The sequence below is a fragment of the Lonchura striata genome, chromosome 15, assembly GCF_046129695.1.
Source record: "Lonchura striata isolate bLonStr1 chromosome 15, bLonStr1.mat, whole genome shotgun sequence".
Taxonomy (NCBI): Eukaryota; Metazoa; Chordata; class Aves; order Passeriformes; family Estrildidae; genus Lonchura; species Lonchura striata.
Window position 1 is genome coordinate 4146486 of NC_134617.1, and position 19878 is coordinate 4166363.

General features: G+C 43.2%; 1 long non-coding RNA gene across 1 annotated transcript; it reads right to left on the reverse strand.

Moving 5' to 3' along the window:
• Positions 1–409: 409 nt before the first annotated feature.
• LOC110470840 (uncharacterized) lies at positions 410–8293 on the reverse strand. The gene is made up of 3 exons (XR_002465481.2): positions 8238–8293; positions 6214–6315; positions 410–450 (listed from the first exon to the last, which is right to left on the reverse strand). It is a non-coding gene; the product is annotated as an uncharacterized LOC110470840 (long non-coding RNA).
• Positions 8294–19878: the final 11585 nt, after the last annotated feature.

Sequence of the window (19878 nt, forward strand, 5' to 3'; positions counted from 1 at the left end):
CCTTCAGCCCTAGCCAACAGTGGGTGATATCTCCCTCCTTAGCGGATCCTGCCCTGCAAACCATACTGCATCCCTAAGGACATCAACCAACTTCTTCCAGGAGACAATTCCTTCCCAGCTGGGTCCAGCAATCACTGCAGTCCATGTGGAATCTCAGTTTCTGCTCCTTCTCTATAGCAGCAGTTTTAGACCAGCAGACACCTTCCCTGAGGGCCATCCCTCCCTCAGGTGCACACCTAGGACCATCACTGTTCATCATTCTTTTCAGCCCACGACCACACAGCACAAGGACTTATGCTGCTCAATGCAACTTCACCCAAGCAAAGTTGGGCACACATAGCTCTCACCTTATTTATCTGCTTCCAAATTGTAGAAAGATTGAGATCTTTATGTTCTTTAGTCATCTGTGCAGCACAAACTGGATCACAGGTTGCCATTATTAGGTAGAGCCTGGGAAGAGAGGAGACGGGAAGTTAACAGAAACATTGATGGCTGTGGTGGCGGCTGCAATTTTAATCCAGTGACTCAAGCTTGGCAAACAGAAAGGCTGCAATGTATTAAACTGTGAAGAGTTTACAAGAGCTGAACATCTAAAATATAGCTCTGAGAAATTACTCCTTAAAGCAGGCAAGCAAGAGCATCATGAACAGAACCAGGAGAATATTGTTTTCACAGGAAACACTCCGTGGGTGTGTTATAAGCTCTGTTCTTTGGCCTGTCACCACATAATTTCTGCACTTCTTGTATTTCTCTCTTTTCTCATACTCAAGCACTGTCCTGTGATACAGCAGAAGTGCATTTACAGCTGAAATTACAAAAGTGGTCCATTATGTTTTCTAAGGTAGTAAAAAGGCTGCAGTTTGTCACAGCTGTCTGGAGCCCCAGACACCTACAACTGGCAGAGCTGTGAGCCCCCTTCTTCTGCCCTGGCCCAGGCTGAATCTCTGTATGTGAGCATGCAGATTAAAGTTATGTACAAACAGAGCTTTTAGTGTTCTTGCTAGGAAAAAAAAAGGCAACAAATCCACAAAAAAAAAAAAAAAATAGAAAAGAAAAAAAAATGGTGCATCAGTGAAGCAAGAGGTCAGAGCATTCCTAAGCACTTATTTCAGAACAGCTCTGCTTCGGCTGCTGCTTCTTGGCTTCCCACAGGGGACACACCAGCTTTCCCATCTCACAGGGCAGGGGGAGCGTGGTGAGTCATCTCCAGGGGGCTCTTTCCAGAGGGGAAAAGCCTCAGCATGTCCAGCAGGAAAACTGCAAAAGGGTGGGAGAGGAGCAGCCAATCCTCAAGGCAGAGCCAAGAAGCGAAGCCCAGGAAGACCCAGCCCTGTGTTGTTCCAAATCAACCTTTTCCCTTGGAGGCTTCCCAAATTCACCATGTAGACACACCAGCCCCTTACCTCTTCTTCAGCTTCCCAAGGAAGGAGGAATTGAGGGACAACAGGTAGGGATAATCCTCAGGCACCACTCATGCTACTCCTAAAGAGAAACCAAGCTCCACCACCAAGAAAACCAAATCCCTTCTGCTCGTCCCAAAACTTTTATAAGCTCAGTGTTCCCAGTGAGAAAGCTCAGGCCAGGCCCTACTTCAGTTAATTATTGCTAATTGTGTTTTCCCCGTGTCAGGTGTGTTGAGGAGTGCACAACTGTGGAATATCTCCAGCAATAGGGAGGTTAACCCAGGGTGCTACTGGGTTGTTTCCATCTCACCAGAAACTATCAAGCAGAAGAGCCTGGAGGGAAGTTTGTATGGAGCAAAGGTGCCATTGATTTTTGGAAGCTCCATCTAGTTTACACTGGGGTTATAACCCTCCCCTTCAGAAATAGTTGCAGAAGATTCAGGTCATGGTTGAAGGAGGCTCCCCTCACTCAAATGTCAGAATCCATCTTTCAAAACCAGATGGAAAAAGGCTGCTCTCAGGTCACACACCCAGTGGGGTTGGGTTCAGCTGCAGGACACATGAGAGAGCAAATGACTTTCTGTAAGATCCTTTCAACCTCAGGAGCAGCCCCACTTCTGCAGGTGAGGCACCTGTGTCAGCCTCAAAAGACAGGCAGGGACTTGCATGGAGGGGAGAGAATGTGAATCCACTCTCTGCAAATGTTGGGCTCCGAGAAGGTCTGGTTTTAGGCTTGAATATCAGTGTGAGTGGTATTAAATCATCCACATCAGTCTAATTAACACCTACACTACAAGGGAAGACAAAGCAGTTTTATGTTATTAACTCAGGGTAAAGAGGCTGTATCGGAGCCTGGTAGGCAAAGCTAAAGGTGGCACTGCTGTGGGCACAAAAGAGTTTTCACTTATTCTAAGCTGCCTCAGCTCCCTTAACAAAACACATTTTTTCCCCCTGTGGAAAGAAATGAGGGTCTCCTCTAATTCCAATAACTCAGTTGCTGGGCATGGTGCCTCTGATCTCACCATAGCTGAGAGGAAAAATAAACAATGAGCAAGCCCTGCAGAGCAGAGGGGGCTCCTCTCTCTGTTAGGCCTGCACGAGCCTCAAGATGGAAGCCTACTCTCATTTGAGGCCTTTGGGTGCTTGTATAATATAAATATTTACTAATAACACAGAGAGAGTGAGAGCAGGAGAATAGTCATTTTTCTCAGTGGCTTAGGGTTAAGTAGAGGGCAATGGCATCTTAAATCCAGATGTTCTCCTTTTGGGATTTGCCCACGAGGCATATTCTCATGAGACTTCCCTGGCATTTTGATTTGGATAGTAGCAAGCACTTTTAGCCCAATGATATCATGAGCAGATGACTCAAGATGCTCAAGGATTTTCTTTGTAAATTCCAGCAGTTTATTTTATGACTAATGCACGGCAGAAACTTCTTCAGATTTCATCTTCCCATCCTTCTGAGTTTCTATTTTCAGTTGGTTTTAAAGGATTCTGAACTTGGTCTGCTAGCAGAAGATTTATTTAAATTTATATATTGTATATAAATACAAACATTGCGTGCACACGAGGGTGTGTGGGAGCTGTTCCCAAGGTGCTGGTGAAATGACACATCCTGATGGAGGCAGAGCCAATGGAGGTGTTGGGGGCCACCCCTTTGGGAGAGAGGGATAAAATAAACATGGGAACATCTTTCCCATTGCAATTGCAGTAGGGCACAATATTTAATGCCATTTTACCATCTATGCTTGAAAAAAAATGACTCAAAAGTCACAGTCCTTGCACTTTTGGCCAAAACGGCAGCAGTTTCCAGATCCTTTGTGTAAAAGGCCCCGAATGTGGCAGAGGAGGGTGGAAAAGATGCCCACGACCCACCAGCTGTGGGGGCAGCAGTGGGGAGGGTGTTTAAACACCAGGCAAACACTGGACACCAGCAGCAGAGTGAAAAAACACAGAAAATTCATTGGAGGTGAAGCTGGGCTGCCTTGGCCAAGGCAGTTGCACAACAGCATCAATTCAAGGCTTGCACAGGGGTGATTTTTCTCTCCGTCCAATTCACCAAGGACTTGCACGCTACTTTGGTGGATTTTCTGCACAATTACAGATTATTGCCATGGCAACAGATGCATCACATGACAACTTTGTTACCTCAGAGACAAGAAACAGCTGCTTAAAGAAACAGGCGTCCACCAGGAATGGGGATATTTATTTTCTTTTCTTTTTTTTTTTTTTTCGTTGGCTTCATAGTGTTTTAGGAGTCCTCTCTGGTTTTCTCATGGATGCAACTTCCATTGTTTGGATAGTTAAAAATGTTTCAGTGCATCAACTGAAAGTTTTTTTTCTCCCACATCATATTTTTGCCTCTTACTAGAAATGCAGTGGGTATCTGGAGAAAAAAAAATAAAGTTCCTGTAATTTTGGGAGAAAAAAATGGCTTTTTTATTCCTTCATAAGCATCTCTCTCTAATGCTGCCATTTTGTTTTTATTAAGTTAAAGACCGTTGAAGCATTGCTAATAATATTATTTGAGAGAAATCCCAGATCCCTTGAAGTTAATGCTACTTTGCTTTTGGTTTGAGGGAGGCCAGAAGTTCTCTCTCAGGCCATATTCCCATATTCTTCAGAGATTCAAGACCCTCTCTGCCCCAGGTACCTCCAGAGCACCAGACACATGTCAGAGAGTTTAACTGGACAGGGAAACCCAGGAGAAGCTAAATCTTGTGTCATTCAAAATTTACTCCTTACATTTATGAAAAAGAAAAGTTCAGAGACATCATTTACTGCTGCCTCAATTTTTAGGCAATTTTAAATTAAGAGGCCTGTTTTAAAAAGCTTCACCAAGTAAGCCAGTGTCAGTTTGGATTTTTTATTCCAGTTGCCAATTTATTCTAATTTTTCATGCATAAGGAATAACGAAACCTTGATTTTTTTTTTCTCTGTTCATCCTGGGGAGCCCAGTGGGGCTCATTCACTGACTGCACCAGACGTGGATGGCACAAATCCCTGTCCCCAGCCCAGGGCTCAGCCCTGGCCCCCTGGCAGCATCTCCAGCCCCCATCCCGAGCATTCCAGCCTTCCTCATTCCAGCCTTCACCAGAGACCTGCAGCTGCCTCAAAGTCACCCCATTCCCCAGCCCCCAGTGGTGTTAATTAAGGACCTGCCGGAGCTCAGACAGCCAGACCACTTCAGCCCACAGTGAATGTCTGATTAATTAAAGGCTTATAATTAACCTTCATGGCTGGAATTTCCCAAAGACCTTCATGGGCTGAGGTACACAAATCCCATCAACCTCAACGGGAGGCTGGAATCAAATTGGTTTTGTCCCTTGCTGGGGATCCCCCTGCACACCAGCAGAGTGAAACCTTTCCCTTTCCCAGGTTTGGCTGTGTTTTCTCAGTTTGGATGTGTTTTCCCAATTTGGATGTGTTTTCCCAGTTTGGATGTGTTTTTCCAGCCTTTCAGAGCTGCTCAGAGAGAGCTGGAAAATGAATCCTGTGCAGAAAACCCAGCTGTGCCCCTCTGTGCCACCACCAGCCCTGCTCACACCACGGGTCTGCACGACCAGAGCACGGAGCCAGCGCCAAGCTCTGCATCCAATGGAGCTTCTCCAGATTTATCCCACAAGGGAGATCAAGAGTCTCCAAACAGCCCCAGAAGTAAGAACTGAGGAAGAAAAACACATCAGACATTAGAGAAATCCTGACATTATTCTTTAACTGTTTTGTTTTAAATTTTCTTTCAGGAGTCACATTTTTTTCCAAAAAAATTTTAACTGGGAAGTCACCTCTGCACAGGACATTTTTGTTAATGAAGGCCACTGCCTTAATGAGGTTTTTTTTTAGTTAAATATTTCTGGTAAATAAAATTCTGTTGTACGGCTTAAATTAGCACTGCAATTTTTTGCTATAGTTGTTTTTATTTGACCACATGGAGCTCAGTGACTTGTAACCCAGTCCCTCAGCCTATTTTTAAATTTCATGTGGACCTTTTTCAGTCATTTGGTAGCTTTTTTTAGAAGCATGAGAATGGAAGGACCAAACAATGTTGCTTTATCATTGAGAGATTTTGTTTCACAGGATCACAACTGAAATGAATTTGTCCAGCTTTCAGCCCAGGCTCTGGGGAAGAAGAAATCACAATTTTTTAATAAAAAGACTCCCAGTCTTGTAATTTTGGTTTCATGCTAACCCTCTATGGAAGATGTTACACAGTTATTCTATGATCCAAATCTTGGTCCAAGTGATCCAGAGACAGCAGACAAAACTGGACAGCCCAGTTGTTGCAGGCTGTTCACACCCTGGTGGACACAGGACTTCAGGGTTTTGCCCTGGCCTCCTTCATTCCCTGATTTCTCCCTCTCCTCTCGCCTAGTTGTGGTAGTGCTACTGATAAACCAAGAACTGGAAACCCTCAGGTGAGGCAGGAGTGATGAAAAACATCAAAACAGCACAGGTATCCCTCTGACATCTGCACTCCTGATCCTAGAGATCAAGCTGTATTCATCTGGCTTTGGAAAACTCCACAAGATCTCACCTAGGTGCCCCTTTGGGTATTCTCTTGATCATCCCACCCCCACTTACCTGTTAAGCCCAACAAACATTTTTGTTCCCACTTGGAGACAAAGGAAGAGGGGTGTAGTGAAGGGAAAAAGAGATGCTCTTAGTCCTCCAGCAAAGTAAAAGCAGAAAATCATCCGATACAAACACCCCAAACTTAAACAGGGCATTAGGCAGAATTAACAGACCAGACCTCCAAGCCATCAGAAATTCCCAGCTGAATAAAAGATTGATTTCAAAGACTCAAAGATACCTCAAGGCCAGCATTTCCAAAGAAGATGGGAACTGATTGGAGCTGAAGCATTCCTCTTATTCAGTGCATTTGAGTGAGCGCTTTAAGTCTCCAAAGATTGAACTATAAAGAGAAATTAGTTTATTAATAATTCACAGGCTCCAAGAAGAAAAAAAGTCAAAAGCATATGCTCATGAACAAAGCTGATTTTATTTTCCCTGTTTAGAATTGAGCAATATGTAAAAAAAGGAGGGTGTTGAGCTCAAAAATTTAATTCAGGACTTTTTCTCTTCCTTCCCTTTAACCCAAGCAAGGATATATTCCAACTTCATCACGAGCACTGAAAGTTCTTCAAATCCCAAATGGTTTATGTGAAACATTAAAAGCACACTATCATCTTCAGCTCTTTAATAGTTTAGGACGTTTTCATGGCATAGTTATTATCCAATAGTTCCTAATTGCAGCTTGTGCATTTCAGGACAACACACTCATGGACTGGAATAACAGAGATTTTAGACTCCCATCCAGAATCATGGCAAAGCATATCCTTACTGTAGGGATCTCAAGGAGTCTGGCACTTCCCTGTCCCACTTTGCCAAGTTATGAAGTCTGTAACATTCATATGCTTAAAGTCAATCTTGTTACTCCTGATTCTGTGCTTTTTCCTGGTAGTTTTGGTAATTGTTTGATTGTAGGACACTAGGTAAACGCAAGAATTGAATAATTCAATTATTTAGATTCACTAAAAGACAGACAATAAGGGAGTTGTGAATTTTAGGAAAAATGCTTTCCATTGCTCAATGGAGAAATTACAATAAGAGCAGGGTGGACATCACAACTTTTGCCACACTTATTGGAATATTGGATCTTTTATAAGTGAATATTGGTTATTCCTATAAAAGTCCTTGTTTCCCTCTACAGGAGAGCTAAATATTGAATATTTTATCCCAAAAAGGGCTGCACAATTAGATATTCCAGGGATTTTTTTCCTCCTAATCTCAGAAAAAAGTCTCATACCATGACCCAACCTCAGCAAGGAAAATACAGATTATGAGTTCAAATTACATTACTAATGCAATGTGTCAGTCCCGTTTGTTTCTTGGTTTCCATTCTATTGAATCACAGTATTACTGCTTTTGGAAGGAATCTGATGATAAAGAAAGCCACCTCCCAGCAACGGAGGGGAATGATAAAAGAAGAGGCCAGCCATCATCATCCTAGAGGAAATAAGGAACACTGGAGCCCTGGAGCAGCTGTGATTCCCACGGGACTCTGCTCTGACTCAGAACCCAGGCTGCAGCTGATGCTCATCCCCCTGGATCCCACTCACAGCCAACAAACTGTTGCTCAGAATATAATACTTTTAGCCATGTGAATTTTTTCCCCCAAAGATAATTATTTATTTCACCTCTGAGTGAACCAGAGTGGAACGCGTTCCAGAGCAGCACTAGAAGAATGTGAAAAGCTCAGATAAATTCTTTGTGAGGTGATTTGCCTTTTTCCCCTTCTCTTTGTGGGAAATGTGTGGCTGGGAGACAGAGATCGCTGTCCTGACAGCAGGTTCCTCACAAGACACATAGTTCAGGGTGCACAAAGAGCAAAGCAAAGCAGGTTTAGCTGCTCTTGGCTGCTCAGAATTGTTTCCTAATACTCTGCATGGCTCGAGCAAAGGATTAGGCTGTTATTGCTGTGATAGGTGAACTGCAAGAGATGGAGGTTCAAATTCTAGAGTTACTATTTCATCCTCTCCCAGGCCAATTTCCTCTTGGCTCCAGCTGGAGTCCTTGAAATCCAGGGAAGTTTTGCCTGACTATAGAGTGAGTAATGATTCCAGGAATCAACATTTGGAGATAACACCAAATTGAGTATCTTTGCTAAATTAACTTTCCTCCTAAGGTCATCTCTGTAACACTCGAGCGCACAATGCGTTATTTTTGAAACGAGCCGGTCTCTATCTGTTTATCATCAGACCAATACACAAATTCCTGATCATTTCTCCACCAGGCACACATAATTTGAGGCCATTAGGCAGTGCTTATCCATACCTCCACCGGGCAGATGTGTTCCCTGGGAGCGCTTGTCCAGGGTCTGGCAATAATATCGCAGCATGGGCAGGAAAATCAATCCCAACGAGTTTCAGAGGGACCCTTCCAAAGCTCCCCAGCATGTGACAGAGGGCTGCTAATGAGAGGGAGAGATCACATTCATTGCATGAGTGACAGGTGAAAGGGAAGATTAACGCTAGCATACACCTGCTCTTTGGTGCCCCAATTAAGACCTCCTACTGTCAGCAGTAACATAAGATGCAAATCAGCCCATGCCCTTCCCCCTCCTCCTGGAAGGCTGTGGCAGGATTTGGAGTAAAGTACAGTGAGAAAAGAAATGTAATATCTTGAATGCTTTCCTTGCTCTGCAAACCTTTTGCTTGCCTCCTGATTCTGTCCTTTTCCTGCCTTTCCCTTGTCACCACTCCCCTGATTCTTCTCACCTCGAGAGGGGTGATGACCTGTTTCAGCAAGGGATCCCTTCCCTGGGGACAGTTCCAGGCACAGATTGGAAAACCCGTGATTTGAATTGGCAATACTTACCCCTGCTTTAAATTTGTTTGAACTAACCTTGCTTGAGCCACTGGAGATAGAGGAAGTGGGTGAAAATATCATTGAAGGAGATATGTGGAAGGGAGAAGGAGGGGGTTGCTCATCAGCTTATCATGGACTGGGTCTAAGGAATTGCTTTTGAGGCAATATTTTAATGCAGCATTGGCAGCCCATGCTGGAATATTGCAAATCCATGAGTAGCTCTTGTGAGTGCTTTTCCAATATGTCCATACTATCCCATTTTGTCTCCTCCTACTGTCCAATATTAATCAAATATTGCTTATCTGATGGAATTCCAGCTGCCAAGGTATTGTAGACTTCTCAAAAGCAATTGTCTTTTAACTTTCTTTTAGGTCTTGCCTAGGGGACCAGCCCAGAACGTGCAAATCCATTCCAAAGGGAGAAAAAAATTTGAACAAATTGACATCCTTCTCTCCTTAAAAAAATCACAGGAGGTTAAAAAATTGTTTTTTTAAAAAATAGGTTAACAATAATTCAAACTGGCACTAGCATTTTGGGTAGGTTTTGGAGAGCATCCCTCCAGGACCCCTGCCTCTGCTTCTCCCACCCAGCCCAATGGGCAGAGGTGACCACGCTGTGTGGCAGGCAGACAGCCAGGGCAATTGGCCTTTCCTTCCTCCTCCCAGCTCTGCTGGCTGTTGGAAAACATGCATCAATTTGTTTTTCTCCCTTCAGGCAGAAAATAAAATTGGCAAAAATCTTCCCAGCAGGAAGCCAGGAAGCCCTGTTTAAATTTTCCCAAGGGGAGGGGGCAACTCAGCAAAGTCAGTATTTTCCTGCAAAAAATTTCAATTTGCGTAAAGACAACATTTTATTAGAACAATTTATTGATAGAAAACATCTAGAAATCCCATTCCAGAGCTTTATTGGCAGAGAAATGAACTCCTGCATTTCACAACCTCAGATTCTTTTCTCCTTCAGCAAACTGTCAGCTTTCTACCATTCAATTAAAAACTCCCCCAGCCCTTCAGTTTGTTGCACTTTCTATCTGGGGTGACTTAGCCCAAATCTGAAACAATTACACACACTCAAAGTCTTTAGAGCTCTCGAAACACTGATGCATAGGAAGGGAATAGAATTCTTGGGACACTCTCTAGTTCATTTATCTCGTCTGGTAATCTTTTGACAATACCCATAGACAGGAGTTGAGTGGAAAGCAACAGCTCTACAGCTCAGTTTCTCAAATTCCTACTGATACTGAAATTAAAGCCATGAAATCCCTTCTCCCAGTGGTGTTGTGAGAATAAATTCTTCAGTGGCACTAAAAGGCCCTCAGATATTAATGCTGAGTGCTTGCAAGAGTACACAGAAAGATGGATGGTGTTTGTCCTCAGCCCCCAGAAACCATTAAGTTCCATTGCTCTTTAAACCTCTCTGATGCACCAGCTCTGCTCCTCAAACCTCTGTGCATCCACTTGTCCTCTCTGCATGCACATTCAGTAGGGTTGGAATAGTCACATTTAAGGAAAGCGTCAAAGAGATGTTTTGGGGGAAATCTACCAGAAAGTGAGGACACAACACAAACCTCCTTCAGCTGCTTTATCCCAGCATCTCCACTCCAGAATTATGGACTCCTGTGAAGAGTGGAAGTGTGCAGGTGGAAAGAGGAGAGTGTATGACACCTCTCTTGAGATGAGATTGGGATGCACAGGAAATTTCTGACTAGCTTTTATGCAGAGACGTGGGGGGAAAAAATTGCATTTATGTATTAAAGGATGTTAATATGCTCAGAGTAATTTTCCATAGATTTTATTGATTGATTTCAGGCTTTGAGGGTTTAACTGCCATGTCAGTTTGCCCACTTTTAATTTAGCATGTGGATGACTTATAACAACAAGCTGGTTTTATCACTTGAAACCCTTCCTAATTAATGATAGACAAAAGAGGGACAGAGAAAACACTCTGGGTGAACATATTATTTTCTCTTCTCTTTCATCCTGGAAAAGCTCCTAAAACTTGTGAGCTTGAGTAAATTATTTGGAAGACTGTTAAATACACAGGCACAGCAGCAGCAACAACCGTGCAAAGTTAATAAATCTCACAGAACTGAAATTATTGCAATAAGGATTATTCCAGATTTAGAACAAGAAGGATAAATATCACTATGAAAGGTCTTCATCAGCGTCTTCAGCCTCATCATTTCCTGTGGCTGTGATTCAGTTATTAAACTGTACACAGGCTAGGGAAGAAGTCAAACTGCTACAGAATGAAGAAAAAAAAAGAGGGATTAAACCTGGCTGGGATCTAACAGGGATACAACTGTTCTGCCACTGGCTTAGCTCACAGTGCTGGGCAATGCATTGGACACCTCCCTGTTTCATTTGTCCATCTGTAAACTGTTAAAACAATTCTCACCCCAGCATCCAGGAGAAATCAATCATCAGGACTGAGCTGAACCAAATAGCCATTAAGTTCTTGGATGGAAGACATAATAGGAACAGAAATATTTTCACTTGAAGTGTTATACTGCCCTCAGTTAGGCTCTGCTGGTGGTGACGTTGAGCTGAGCACATTCTCCTTGCTTTCAGGACAGGCTGTGATTTTCAAAAGCTTCTATAGCAACAACATTTGCTTTATCTCGAGCCCCTTCTGGGGTTGCATAGAGTAACTGGCACTGTGAAACCCCCAAGTCTTAATCCAGAGAAACAGCTCTGAGCACTCTGCAAACAGAAATCCAACATCTGTATGGAACCTCTCACCTTAGAGACCCTTGCCATGAACTGCCCCTGTCCTGCCCCTTATTGCACACATCAGCACCATTGTCAGCACTTTCCATCCTCTAAAGCAGTCAGGACAACTCCTCACAGTGTGCTTTGAGGCTCTTGGAAAGAAGAACAGGCTTACATTGTCCCCAGGCTTGACCTCTGGTTTTTCTGGACACTTTGAACCTTACCCCTGAAACCACTTGGACCTGGGTTTTCCTTTGGTTTTCCAAGTAACAGAAGCAGCTCTTGTGCAACCCCATAAGTCCAGCAGCCAGGGCTTTGATAAAGATCCTGAAGTAGTGCAAAGAGCAAGTTCATTCTAAAAGCAAGCAACACCACCACCAAACTTGCTAGGAAAAAAAAAAAAAAAAAAAAAAAAAAGAAGAAGAAAAAAAAAATCACCACATTTGTTCAATATGGAGACAGACATGGAACAGAGCCTGTCCAGAGCACCTCTTGGGGGCACATTTCTTCAGCAACTCCACTGCATTCTCATTCTTCTAGTGACTGCCCAAAGAGCCATGGTGTTGCAGCCAGCAAATACAGAGACTGCTTAGAAGATATTTTTTTCCACAGATAAAAAGATTTCTGAAATTCTAGAAATGTTCTTTCCTTCTTTTTATTTTGTTTTGTTTTATTACAAGCTTCCACACTATGCTGAAATATTCCAGGCTTTATTTTCAATAAATAGTACAGAGAAAGTAGCTTCAGATGCAGCTGGAATCTGAGCTGAGAGCTACAGTCCTGATGGCCCTGCCCAACTTTCCTTCAGCGCTGTCAAAGATCTAGAGGTTAAAAAGAGAGGGAAATGAAAAGTTACCCACTGCCCCTTCTTCTCCTGGCTCCCAGTGCAATGTGTTCCCAGACATCAAACTGAAACTCCACATCTCCCTGTCCTAAAGGGTGTTTTCCTTTCCTGTGCACTTTCAGCTGCACAATTTGCATTAATACAACTTGGGGATCATTGTGTGACCCAGCCACAAAGTAAGACAGAACATAGGTGATGCTGCCCAGGGTCTGGCCAGACATTTTTGTCCAGAAATTTCCTTCTAGACCCTCAGGTTTGGCCATTTTTCCATGGTGGCCTTGGCCCAGGGAAGTGACAGCATGTCATTTATCCCTGAGCTCAGTGGCCTCCCCAGCTCTGCACGTGCCAAAATTTCTTGTGGAGCTCCCATTGGTTCTGATGACGCTTTCAATTTAGCAAATGTTTATGTGACTCTTGGTTGGAAAAGGATGGAAAAAGAGTCCAGGCACATCACTCTAAATAGATCTGTGGGTAACACTTTAGCTACACATTGAACTTAGATTTAGTAGCATCGTTATTGCATGTAATGTTTATTTTATTAGGTTTATTTTATTAGTGTGCCCACAGCAGAATGTAAGCCTTGTCTTTGTCAACTCTAAAGGCACCCTACAAGAGGCTCTGAGTAGAAAAATATGGTGCAGTTCATTTTTTCCTTTGGAAAAGCCAAGCAGATGCTGATGAGTGGATAGTCACAATAAGTGTGTGTTTTGAATGCACTATTAAGCTCTGAAACTCAGCTGAGTTAACTTGGTGGGAAGTTGGGTTTAATTTGATCCTGTCTCTGAGTGTTCATAAAATGATGCAATTCAGCTTTTACCAGATGAGTGGTATCATCAAAATATATTATTTAAATCCCACCCTCTTAGCCATGTGGCCAAATTGGAAGAAGTGTCACTTAAGTATCTCCTTCCAGGCCAGGAAAAGATCAGTCACACTTTAAATTAAGTGTCTCGAGTAAGGATTTAATTTAGACTTAATAAGACAGCGATTGTACATTAAATACCATTGGGTTATTAAAACCATATTCATTGAGGTTTTACAGCTATGTCAGGACAATATGCCATAAATGGAAAAACTGGTAACAAGACACAGTTATTGATTCTGACAACATGTGCTAGATAGGACGCATTCATATGTTCAATAAAAATAAGATAAACAAGCATGTTTTCCAAAGTGGCCATGGATGCCCTCACCAAAATGTCAGGCACTCAAAAACAAGAGAAAAATTATCCTCAATGCCTCCCTAAGAATGAGATTTATTTTCCCTATTGTTAGGGAAACTGAGGCATGAAGAGGGCAACAAAGGCATTTTCTTAAGGTTTGCTAAATAGCTTTTGGGAATGCAGAGTTTTTTGAACTCCTCTTACATTTTTGCTGTGCTTTTATCACAGGACAAACCAAGTAAAGACCAGGGTGGGTCTGAAAAAGAAGAATCCAAAGAAGAAATCCAACCCAGTCAAGGACACCAATGTCCCCAGATGTCACAGAGGACAGGACTGGCAGGGCAGGCCTTTAATGAAGAGGGAGTGGGAGGTCTGGGCAGACCCAGTGCCCCTTTTTGTTTGGGATGGGTGAAGCTCAGGAGATCCTGGATGCTTTAGTGTTTGTGAGCAAGGAACTGGCAACACCTCTACAAATCCTAGGAATTATTTTGTATTTGCATTTATTTATTTACACACAAATATCTGTGACTGTGCATATATAATACATGTATGTGTACAAAAGGACTTATAGGAGGGACTTTCCCACCAGAGGAAATCTTGGAAGAGAGAATGTTTATACCAAAAAACATTTCCTTTGCTAACAAGTTTCTGTATTCCCCGTACTGTTATTAGAGATATTTGTGCTTAAATCAGAAGTCCCAGCCCTGCCTCTCCTTCCATCTGAGCCAGCTCAGATTGCATAATCCTCTGTTTGTGGCATCATCACATGTTGCTATAGAGATAGAGAAACCTCTGTGATGATGATGATGTCAAATTGCTCAGCCAGATAACACCAATATCAAGATAGAGGAGGAGGGGGTCTATAAACAGAAGCAAAGCATCATCTCCAGCAGTCAGTAAAGAGGAAAGGTAATATTATTTATAGACCTCTAAAGGTAAACAGATGTCAGCGCCAAACAAGCGTGCCTTGAAAGCTTTCTCTGGTGTGAAAATCCCCAGCTCTGCTCCCATTTTCAAAGGCTTTGCTTCATCAACATGACTTCTTCAATTGCTCTTTTATTCAATGGGCTCTATAAATTTGGGAGAAGTTATGCTGCTACTGCCATGGCAATGTGGCAACCCTATGAATGCTGTGTCTGTCTCATCCTGTGGCTACGTCTGGAGATGAGCTAAGATCCCTCACTCACAAGAAATCTATGTTTCTCCTATTCAGGTCTTGAGTCTGGGTCCAGACTTGGATGCTCTGAGCAGCACCCAAAATTCCCATGGCAGGGAGCTCACAGCCATGGCAGGGAGACAGAGGCACAGCAGTGGTGGGATCCTCACTCCCAAATCCATATGTAGATGTCAGAATTGCAGTTTTCCCTAGAAATTGAAATGTTTCTGCCACTTGGAGGTGGAGTGCCCTGACTGTCAGGAGCCACTTTGTTCTGCAAATGTCAATCTGGGGAAGCAGATCTGATTTCTCACTTTTATTTCATCTTGAATTTCTGCCTACACCCAAGCTTTCCTCACAATCCAGACAAAGGTTTACATGACAGTTGTACGAAGCTGACCTGAAAGACAATTATATTTTACAATTCCTCTAAACAGGAGAAAATGGTGGCTTGGTTCCTTTCCTGCCCAGACTGTTTAATTGCCGGGGTATCACGGAATGCCTACATTGTAATAAAACTCCAGAGTGTATCCAGGTACCAGGGGATTTATTAACTTGCACTCAACACTGGCAATCAGCAGCCAGGGTCAGATGTGCCTGGTGATGATGACATCACCATTTTTGGCAGCTCTCTCCATCGAGTGTTGAGTGAGGTAATGTCCCCAAAATTAAAACTGACAGCAGGATTAATAATGATAGATTCCTTGAGCCTTCTCTTTGTGCTCTAAATTGGAGTCCTATTTCTTCTATCAGAGATTGCCAAAAGATCATCATAACACTTCAGCACACCAGCAGTAAGGGACACCAGCAAGTGGCACTGGGTGAGGAGGTTCCTGCAGGAAGGTTTGGTCACACCTGGGCACTGACTGACTGTAGTTTCTACTGGAGATGAGCAGGTGTCACCATCCCTGAGCAGTTGCCATCCTCACAGCCCTGCCAACACTCAGCTCGGGGTGTACAGCTGGAATGAGCTCACAGGGATGTGGCTGTCAGCAGCTGAGGGAGAGCTCAGAGGAAGGCTGTGTCCTGCTGCAGCCCTTTAAGGAATCTCCAGGGACACACCAAAACACACCAGCTGGACCACAAAGCCTTGCCCAGCACATTCATGGGCATTGTTTAGATTTTCTGGAGCAGCTTGCAGGTGGTTTAGCCTGTCTGGCACAGAGGGGTTTTGACTATTTGTTTTTGAAATTTTGCAAGGAAAAGAGAACAGAAAGGAAACCCAGGCTGTGGCTGACACCCTGTGAGAGAGCTCCCTCTGCCCAAGACCTCAGTGGCCACAAAACAACATCAGGAGTGCAGTGTTCAGCCACACTGACCCAGGGCAAACAGGGCTGACACCAGGGCACTGCAACCTGCATCTCTTTAAACATCTGAACTTGGCCTTCTTTTTTTGCTCAGTTGAATATCAGAGGGGAAGGTTTTCCTGAGACATTCCTGAAATCTGTAACAGCAACTAGTAACCATGCCATCACCACCAGATCCCAGGGGGTAAAATAGACTTTGGACTTTCTGTAAAAAAACAGAGAGCAGCCATGGTCCCACTTTCTGGGCATCTCTTCTCCCACTGCTCCCAGTGCCTGAGAATTTTGCTTCCTTAAATTTTACTCAGATTCCTCTCTTGACATTTCTCTGTGCTGTTTTTACCTGTCCTGCTCCTTGCCTCCTTTCTGCACCAACACCAACACAAGCAAACAATAATCCCAGAATACAAGTGTGAGCTTCAAAGACAGATTTCTTACACGAGTTTGCCAAACTTGCCAGAAGGAGACTTTAGAGATCAGCAAAGGCAAGTACCTGGGTTTTTCCTGTGATCATATTCTGTCACAGCAGCAGATGGAGGTGGCTTTGGCATTTGTAGCATCTATTGGCAAATTAAATCCTCCGATGGTCACCAGGCACTAAAATGAAGAAATAGAAAGTACAGGAACTGCTTGGATCTCAATCAGTTTATATTAAATAGTATTTACTACCCCTAATTGTTACCTAGCTCAGATAAAATCCATCTCATTGGTGCATTACTTTGCCTGAGCACAAACTATAGACCTGAGCACTTCTATGCACTTTAAAATGCTGGAAAAGCATTTTGTGGTATTGTCTTTGTGAGTAGGTGGATGGCACAGAGCACTCCCTGAACACTTCTGAAAAAGGCAGGCCCTTGAAGGCCCTACAGTCCTTGAGTTGTTCCCATATTCCAGAGCAGAGCCATATATTGCTCAGTCAAAATGAAGCCATGGAAATCTGCAATAATGATGGAAGAAATGAGCAAAGTTTTGGTCATTGTTTAATTCGCTAAGAGAGCAACCCCACCTAAGATTCGTTCTGCCAACTCTGACAAAGTAGCCAAAGATAAAGACAAATATGCCTCAGAGATGGAGCACAGCTGTTAAAATAACAGTGAAGAGGAAAAAAAGTGCACAATAATTTAATTAAGTAGCTGTGCCCATTCCATGTTTCTCCCCGCAATGCTATTGGTGGCAAAACAATAGTTTGTCACTAGTTTGAAATTTTAATTCTTTCCTATACAGATGTTACCCTTAGAAAGTCTTGTAATAACCTCATAGAACTGCATTTCTCTAATGATGATAAAGTGCTTTAGTTAATTAAACTTCACAACATTTCTGAAAGTGCCATACACTAAACAGTGCAGCAGCCTCACTGCAAAACACAGCTCTTCCAAAAATGTATTTCTGGGTTTTGCACTCTCCCATTCTTTATCAGTTGCAAAGGAACCTCTGGGGATGGCTATGTACAAAACTGACAAAGAAAATGCACTGGAGCTGTTCTTATTAAAAGGTTTGATGAGGTTATTTTAAAGCAAAAATCACCCTTTTACCAAAAAAGAAAATGTTTTTCAAAAGTTACTTTGATTTCACAGGAGATTTCAGCAGAAAAGTTTGTGAAGTTCAGCATGGACTAACTTGTACCTCTCAACAAAAGGGGAGAATGTGCAATCAGTCCAGACCCCAATCTTGAGGTCTGAGTTTCATATTGCAAAAAACTTGGAAAGGTTACCTCTCATGTCAGTGCAAAAGTATCTCAAAATTGCGAAATGTGGTCACCAGACACAGTTGTAGTTTTACATCTCATTCTATCATCAGGCAAGTTTGGGTCTGGTTTATATTTCCCTTTCAGGTAGTGCAGTTGATAGTACAAGCAATTACAACAATAGGCCAGTGCCTACTTGTAAAAACCCCTTTCCATGGCTTGGACATGTAACACAGCATGTAGGCCTCTGAATTTACTTTGTTAAGAAATAAGCATTATATTTGCTGCCAGTGCTCTGCTACACTGCCCATCTTTCTACTCTGAGTAGGAAAATCACAAAGGTTTCATCTGAGACTCTTTAGCCAGGGTCAGAGCACCATGGTTTGGGCACTGAGATTCATTGATCTGAGGACTCCAGAGAGGTTTGCAGCAGGACAGGTCAGCCCATGGCTTTGGACTTGGTTCATGCAGGCTCTGATTCAGCAGATTAATTAAAGGACAATGTGTATTAGGGGAAAGAGGGCATCTCATGTGCTTATATCCTTGCTGAGAATCCAGACATCAGCCCCTGCATGGAGTTTGACAGCTACACTTAAAAACACAGCAAGCAAGAGCTCCTCTAGGATGAAAAGCTGATGCAGAGCTACTTACAGGAATGATTTTTGGCAGCCAGGACTCATACAGCCTACCTAGGAAGGTAACAAAGAATCAGGACCTATCCTCACATCGGGTACCAGCTTCCCTCTTATTAACATCGTGGATCCTGTGGTGGTTTCCTTCACTCCCCAAACCACTAATTTAACGTACAGTACAGTCATTCTGTGTGGGGGGAAAGAGAAATTCTTTCTTCCTTCCTGTTGGAAAACTCTTTGGCAGTAACGCTTGGATTGTTTTCTTTGTAAATTATATTCATGCTGTTTTCAAGATGTTTTCCTGACTTTATTGAAATTTGACCAATTTAACGAGTAATGTAGAACTTGTTTCCATGTTAAAAAACTCTCAGAGCTGCTTGGGGATAATTATTAAAACTTCCATGTGTGCAGCAAGGCCAGTCACTTCTGCAAATAGAAAAAAGAAAAAAAAAAAAAAAAAAACAGGCTGAAACAGAAGGATGTTGCTCTAACAATAGGCAAAGGAGTGCAAAATCCAAGGCCACCAACCTTTGGAGACCAGGGGCTGCACTGGCTCTGTGCCAGGAGAATAACACTCACACCTGGCTTTCCTGCCAAGTTTCATTTCAAAAAAGTTTTAATCACAGATAAGGGACCAATACAAAGCCCTGAAATCAGTGGAGAGGCTCACATGGAGTCTATTGGAACGTGACTTCAGGCTCCAAAGACCTGACCTCTGGCACAGCCATCAAACCATGCTCCAAACTCTGCAGCTTCCCTTGCAGCAGTGCTCTGGGGCCAGGGGCTGTGGTTTGCTGCAACCCTGCCTGATGCAGGTGTGTGTGACAGGCAGAGAGCAGCTGCTCTTAGACCTCTGCCCAAACCCTTGTGGCTTTCTAGGGATAGATGTTAAACCCAAGTGTGCTCTGAGAGGTCTGATGGACTTGGTGCCCACAGTCAAACACAGCCCCATGCTCCACAACAGTCCCACACCTTTCATCTGCCTCCTTTTTTAATCTCTTCAAGTGCAGGGATCCCCTTTTGATGAACAACTGCCAAGATTCACCCCCTAAACTTAGGGGTTTTCTACCCAGAGCTACACATTAATGATGCATTTTTAACATATATCTTTTGAAACAACTGCTCTAAATATTGTTCACAGTAAACCAGCAGCTGCAGCAGCCTGAAATACCCAACCCACTCAGCACAAGTAATGGTGATAACACCAGCACTAAAAACTCCAGCTATCCTTTGGCCATCACAGCCTATTTTAAATTGGAGCTGTGTGAAGGCAGCAGTGCCAGGGTGCTGCCTGAAGCACAGCCCTGTGTCAGGAGGGTGGGAGACATTCTTGCTGCCTCAGGTTTTAGCTTTTATATTTTTCAGATTCTATTCTGCTTCACTGTGCAAGTCTAGGCTTCATGAGCTCTCTTCACAGAGTAGGGAGACAAAACAATTCTGCTCTAGATGGGGACCAAGGACAGCTGATCCAGATCTGAGGCCCAAGAGCACAAACAACGTGGGCTGAAGACAGAAAAACAAGAAGGATGGGACTTTGTGGGCTAAAGATTGAATTGGACAATGAACTCCAATGTGCTAATGGACCAAAACTTATAAAAGTGTGAGACCCCATGACC